Source organism: Camellia sinensis, chromosome 4 (genome assembly GCF_055761805.1).
Source record: "Camellia sinensis isolate YWXY chromosome 4, ASM5576180v1, whole genome shotgun sequence".
NCBI lineage: Eukaryota > Viridiplantae > Streptophyta > Magnoliopsida > Ericales > Theaceae > Camellia > Camellia sinensis.
The window spans coordinates 74,664,300-74,671,639 of NC_138964.1; the positions used below are offsets into that span (position 1 = coordinate 74,664,300).

The window sequence follows — 7,340 nt, forward strand, 5'->3', positions numbered from 1 at the left end:
ATTCAATATTGTAATATCACTTCACTACTGGGTTGATTGACTAGATTCAGGAAGCACGTGATTTATCCACAAGGTTCTATCATAAAAAATGTATGATCTAAACATTTTATTCCGCTGCATATTTTGTACTTTGATTTACAAAAACAAAATCCAAATGTCCATGTAAAAGCTCACAAACTTGAATTAAGTTGGTAAAAAGCCTAAACATGCACATAAGAGTTTCATTTCTCAAATCTGTGAAGTTTCCTCCCCAAATATGACAATCAAGCAAGAAAACATGATGTATAAACATGAAAAGGTCATGGATGATTACAAGTTCTCTCTTGTAAAACATTATGTCAATTTTTTTTTTTTTTTTTATAATTGTAAAGGTGGGCATGGTACACACCTTTTCATAGTATTTCCCTAGAAGTAAACAATATGTGTTAGGAATTGGGTCTGCAAGATAATTTATGAAGATGATAAATTATTTTTTTTTTCCAAAATCTTATATTATCTATGCTCATTAATAATTACGTTAAATTATTTTAGGATTTTAAATCACATAATATATAACTTCATTTCATTAATAATTTGTTAGTTATATAAATAAAAATAATAATATGGTCATTTCTTTTACACTAAAATATATATTATCGCTTGTTTATCCATGTATTTTCATACTATTTATATTAGTTTTGATTTATTTTACTAAAAAGAAGGTTAGCATAATTATATTAAAACTGTGGAATTATTTGCATTTTCTGCAAATCTCAGGAGAAGTCAGTGTAATTTATCTTTATATTAAAAAAAAAAAACAACAACAACAACATTGTTGGGTTTTAATAAAAAAATAAAAAATTAGAGTATTTTAATTGATCGTAATAATGTCTTCCTCTTTATAGTGCGGCGATTGGTGAGCAGAGCAACCATTAATCTCTGCTGTGGAAATAATAGAGAGAAATGGAGTAAAGCTAAAGACTAAAGGTGTTTTAGTCACATGACAAATCTATGCAAGTAGGAATGTGATAAGATCACGTAATGGATGATGGAAGTGATAAAAGAGTAGAGTAGAGTAGTTGTATGTATGAGATATGCATATTGTAAGAGTAGCTAATCTGAGTCTAAAAAAAATTAATTAGGTCTAATAGCTCAAAATTAGTAGGTCTGAATTTATCGTAAGTCCAAGATGGGTGGGCCCGGATTAATCAACATAAAAAACGGGCCGAATCGCTCTAGGCCTCGAAAGGGTTCGGATCCACGAACTTAGAGACTTACTCGGGTTCGGACTCAAATGGATTTGAATCTACGAACCTAGAGATCCGAAGCACTTGGCTTCGAACGGATTCAAACACAATCTAGAAGCCGCTCCGTTAATGAGTCCCAGAACACTTGCGCGCTCGGAGCTTTCCGGGAGCTACGCACCAGAACCATGAGCGTAATGGAGTTCGAACAAAGGACCCGATCCCAAGGATGGTGAGTGGAGATAAATTCACTCTTCAGTTAAACTAGCCTATACTTGGATCGAGGTAGCACGACTCTAGGGGGTCCATGAGATTCGGCAATATTTAGCGGCGGGGGGGTCCTCTAGGACTACCTCGGGCCTTGGGAATGATTGGGAATCATTGATTAGGTGTGGCTAAGAAGAAGGGTTCGCCGAGAGGCTGATCTCCTCTTCGGGGTTTTCCTCATCCTCGGAGAGGTCACCTCCTCGGACAAGGTGATTAAAGAGAATATTTCCCATGCCTTGCACATGGGCTCCATCCTACATCATGAGGTGCCTATAAATAGCATCCACCCATAGCTTTACAAGGGATGAGTTTTGGAGATTTAACTCTTGGGAAAGAACTAATTTCCCTTCTCTATTATCAAGCTTGAGAGTGAAAGTGGGAGATCCATGGGAGATCTATGGGAGAGCCTTGCCATTATTCTATCTCTAGCCATTTTGCCTTCTTCTCCACCCAATCACTTATCTCCATCATCTCTTTTACTCTTGTGCTCTTAAGTTGAGACTATTGAAGAATCTAAGTCTCCTATCATCTTCTAAAGAATTCGAAATTGTTCTTTAAGAATTTTCGAATTTTCCAATAACGTTCTTGAACCCTTTCATACACATATGATATACACATGTGACCCATGTATGTGTATGTTTGTTTGCTAGGATTGTCTTCTCCTGGACAATCTTTATTGACGGAGGAATATCTTTCTAGCTCATAGCGATGACATCCAACATTAGATGGGTCATCATTTTTATCTGTTTCTGGTTGTTGACTGTTCTTTTTCGCCTTTCTTGGTTCTCCTCAATACAGCCAATTCTCCACAAAACATTACTCACTTATTTAATAAAGATATTTAGAAGATAAATGATAACTTTTTTACTATATACTGCAATTTTTTATTATTTGAAAATACTGTATAAAATATGATATTTAAAAACTTTCTAATAAATTTTTCAAAGGGTCATGATTTTAAAGAAGATTATTTTTAAAATAAATAAATAAACTCATTATCATTAAATCTTCGCATATATTGTTCTTAGAATCATGTCCGAACAGCCATTATTATATAATTGAAAATAAAATGATATTTTTATAGAACATATGTAAGAACCATATTTATTGGTCAAATGGTAGAACGGTAATTACAAGTATGAAAAATCAATATTTATTAGGCTCTATTTCTTTCGACGTAAAATATTTTACACAAAATGATTATGTTTTTGTTTTTCGGCGTTTGGTTGACACTTAAAATAAAAATATTTTATTATCTAAAAGAGAAATTTTGATTCAATAAAATGTTATTTTTGACTTTTTAGTGAGTTAAAATACTTATTTAAAAAGGTTAAATGTGTTAAAAAGGTAGTGAGTGAGTCAATTTTATAAAAAAAAATTACGAAATTTTAAAAGTAAGTCAATTTCTAGAAAATGTTGCAAAAATATTTTTCTTAAAAAATATTTTTACCAACTTTTTGTGCAAGTAAACAACGAAAAATAAGTAAAATATTTTAATTCAAACCGAACGTAGCCTTGGTAAATTTCTAAATAAAAAATCGGAGGATTGTAGTATTACCATTGTTAGAAAGTGTAGGCTATAACAACTATAACAACAACAAAAATGATAAATGGACAGGTGCTATATGTGGGCCAGCAAGCCTTGTGAACTCAATGATGGACCTGCATCAAGGGGCCCTAATGCTACTAGGCCCAACCATGAATGCCAAGGTAGCCTTTGAACTATCAGAAAGAATTCCTCACCTGGGCTTGAGAATGAAAGAGCATTCCCACAGGGCCTTGAATTACTCAAAGAGAATGAAGAGAATGGGAGTCAAAGTCATCTACCCAGGGCTAGAGGAACACCCAGATCACAATCTGTTGAAGTCAATGGCAAACAAAGAGTACGGGTACGGTGGACTACTATGCGTGGACATGGAAACAGAGGAAAGGGCAAACAGGTTGATGAACAACTTGCAAAACATAACACAGTTTGGGTTCATGGCAGTGAGCTTGGGGTATCATGAGACACTTATGTCGTGCTCGGGTAGCAGCACAAGCAGCGAAATGAATGCCCAAGAGAAGGCGATGGCGGGGATTTCGCCTGGTTTGGTTAGGATGTCAATAGGGTATAGCGGGACTATGGAGTGTTGGATTTATTTTCTAGTGTAGCCCAACAGCCTACATATTTTTTACATGTTTTAATTTATTTGGACTCCACAAATAAATAAAGTCAATATTTGAGATCAGTAAATAGAATTTTAATATAATCACTCTTCTAAGATAAGAAGGAAACCTTGATGGATTAGGAATTCTTCTGATAGAGTTTATCTGGTCCTCTTCTCTCCTCTATATAAGGATGGGTGACTCCCCTTTCATATCATGACTATTTTTTCCATCACTTTAAGTTTTATAGTCATCCCAATTAAGAGAGACAGAGAGAAGAAGGTGAGCCAAAATTAAATGTTCAACTCTAAGGGGTATTTTCTCAACTTCTCTAATTCAATGGCTGACAAAGGTATGTTTTATTCTTGAGTTGTATTGAATTCAAGATCCTGTATTTTCTCAACTTCTCTAATTCAATGGCTGACAAAGGTATGTTTTATTCTTGAGTTGTATTGAATTCAAGATCCTGTAAAGTTTAATTCCGCATTATTATTATGGTTACATGTATTATTAAATCTTACATGTGGTATCAGAGCTTTAGTTTGTGAATCAATACACCTTGGAATAATAATATATTTATGAATATTGTTATTATATTATAATTATAATTATTCATAAAATCATACTTTTGTTTATAAGGTTTGAACTCTGTCGGCATGTGATGTGCACTCTACTAAGTATGCACATCATGGACTTCCTCACTCACTTTGTTTTGTGATATGTTAGGTGCAAACTTTTATATAATTCTATATGCTGTTCATATGCATGTTTTGATTTATTATCAATTTTAGTGATAGTAATTATTTTTATAATCATCATAATATGTTATTGAATTGAGTGTATTGCTTGCCGTTATGATAAAGTGCATAGATTAAAAGCAATTTTAGAATTTTGCTGGATCGTTCGGACTATTAAATAAATATATTTATTTGATTATATCACATTAGAGGATTATGTTTTTGCTTTGTTTAATTATGCACACTTATTGTCTATTATTGTTAAATATTTATATATTTTCATGATTTAAAATTGATATCATGATATAATTTTATGACATTGAATATTAAATATTAAAGTGGTTAATTCATATTAGGTGTAATTCTTATTAACCATTATTTTAGATATTCATAATTGTTATAATACATATATAAATATTCATGTTCATGCAGAGTTATTATTATTATTATATTGGTAATTGCAATCACATAAAAGAAATTTTAGAAATCATAAAATAATGATCTCATTAAAATTGTGATTGAATTAATGATAATTAAATAACTCAAAATTAATGAATAGAGAATATTGTTGGTTAGTTCCTTATTCATAAGGTTTACTAATTTAGTAGCTGCCAAAGTGGCCTAGATTTGTAAAACTTATGAATATAGAACTACATAAAAGAATTGTTAAAAGGGTAACATTAAGGTCGATAATATTATCAATTGCAGTTATAATTAGGAGATTGAGACTAGCCCAAAGGAGAGTCACTTTCAAATAATTATAAACTGGATAGGATAATGTAACTTATGTAATTTGACAGATTAGAATTGAATACCCAAAGGTAACATGACTAGTTGAAAAATTGCATAAATTACTTTAGACCTACATAAGTGATTCTTGACGAGTGGACAATAGATATACCTAAGTTTTGCCCAAAGGAAAGACTTATGGGATATCAATAGTTCATCATAATTCTCAAAGCTTTGATATGTATATTGTTTATGGCCTTTTCCGTGTTACTTATGAGATCTTGTGTTAATACCTCTTAAGATCTGTCAAAAAGATAGCTTGCTATCTAAGGTGGTTGGACTTAGAAGGGAGGCTATATTGACTCCTCCGACCTTCCTGGGATCTTACTTGGTTATTGACCAAAGGACTCTTTAGTGACATTACCCTAACGCTTAAAGTAAAATTTGGTTAAAGGTTGTTGAAGATCGACAAGCCACTTGCTGGCACTATTATGGTTGAATTAACAACAATGAAATATAATGGCCACCAAGGAGTTTAGAATCACATCCTCAATATGGCGACAAAGTTGCAAAACTTAAAACTTTAGGATGCAGGTTGATGAAACTTTCCTCGTGCAGTTTATTCTCAACTCATTTCCATCACAGTTCGGTGCATTCAAAATTCACTATAACACCAATAAAGATAAGTGGAGTTTGAATGAGCTGACTAATATGTGTGTTTAGGAGGAAGTGAGGTTGAGGGAGGAAAGACGTCAAACTGCATTGGCTGTAACTCATGGAGCTATAAAGAAAAAGATGGGTAAGTTTGTAAAATCAAAGAAAAATCCACCAAAGAGAAGGAATGAACCTGGGGAAGAAAATCAGGCTAAGAATGGTTTCACTGTCAAGTGCTACTTTTGTGGCAAGAAGGGACATGTGAAGAAAGACTGCAGCAAGCGAAAGGCTTGGTTCGAAAAGAAAGGTAAGAAATTTTCTTTTGTTTGTTATGAATCAAATCTTGCTGAAGTACCTTCTAATACGTGGTGGATTGACTCTGGGGCCACGACCCACATTACAAATGACATGTAGGGATACCTCTCAACCAGGAAACCGAAGGAAAGTGAAAGATTTGTCTATATGGGAAACCGTCTCAAAGCTGAAGTCGTAATTGTAGGAACCTATCGACTAATCTTAGAGACGGGTCATCAGATGGATCTAGAAGACACTTTTTATGTTCCTTCAATTTCTAGGAATTTAGTTTCCTTATCCAAATTGGATCGTGTTGGATATTCAGTTTTATTTAATTGTGGAAAACTCAATTTAATGTTTAATTCAAAAGTGATTGGTTCTGGTAATTTATGTGATGGTTTATATAAAATTACCTTAAATCATGAGTTTGTACAATCATTAGTAACTCTGCATTCAAATATTGGTTTAAGACATGGTCTAATTAATGAAAAAATCCTCAATCTTGTGGCATAGACGGTTGGGGCATATCTCTAGAAATAGAATTGAAAAATTGGTAAAGAATGGGATTTTGGAAAACCTAGACTTCACTGATTTTCAGATATGTATGGATTGCATTAAAGGAAAGCAAACCAAACACACCAAGAAAGGTGCCACAAGAAATAATGAGTTTCTTGAGATAATTCATACAGATATTTGCGGGCCACTCAACATCCCATGTCTTAGTGGTGAAAAATATTTTATCACATTTATAGATGACTTCTCACGTTATGGATATGTGTATCTAATTCATGAAAAGTCTCAGGCTGTTGACATCCTTGAGGTGTACATAACTGAAGTCGAGAGACAATTAGATAGAAAGGTTAAAATAGTGAGATCAGACAAAGGTGGTGAATATTATGGTAAATATGATGAGTTAGGCCAAAATCCTAGCCCATTTGCCAAATTCTTAGAAAAGAAAGGCATTTGTGCTCAATATACAATGCCTGGTACGCCACAGCAAAATGGAGTTGCTGAAAGTCGTAATCGTACACTTAAAGATATGGTTAGGAGTATGTTAAGTTACTCAATTGTACCTATTTTAATGTGGGGTGAAGCTTGAAAGACTGCAATGTATATCTTAAATAGGGTTCCTAGTAAGGCGGTCCCAACAACTCCTTTTGAGTTGTGGACTGGTAGGAAACCTAGTTTGAGACACTTACATATTTGGGTTGTCCAGCAGAGGCAAGAATCTTCAACCCACAAGAGAAAAAGTTGGACTAAAGAACAATGTCTGGATATTTCATTGGTTATC

At 33.4% G+C, this 7,340-nt stretch overlaps 1 pseudogene; it reads left to right on the forward strand.

The window, feature by feature from the left end:
• The first annotated feature begins 3,146 nt into the window (after positions 1 to 3,146).
• LOC145823844 (methionine gamma-lyase pseudogene) lies at positions 3,147 to 3,641 on the forward strand (annotated as a pseudogene).
• Positions 3,642 to 7,340: the final 3,699 nt, after the last annotated feature.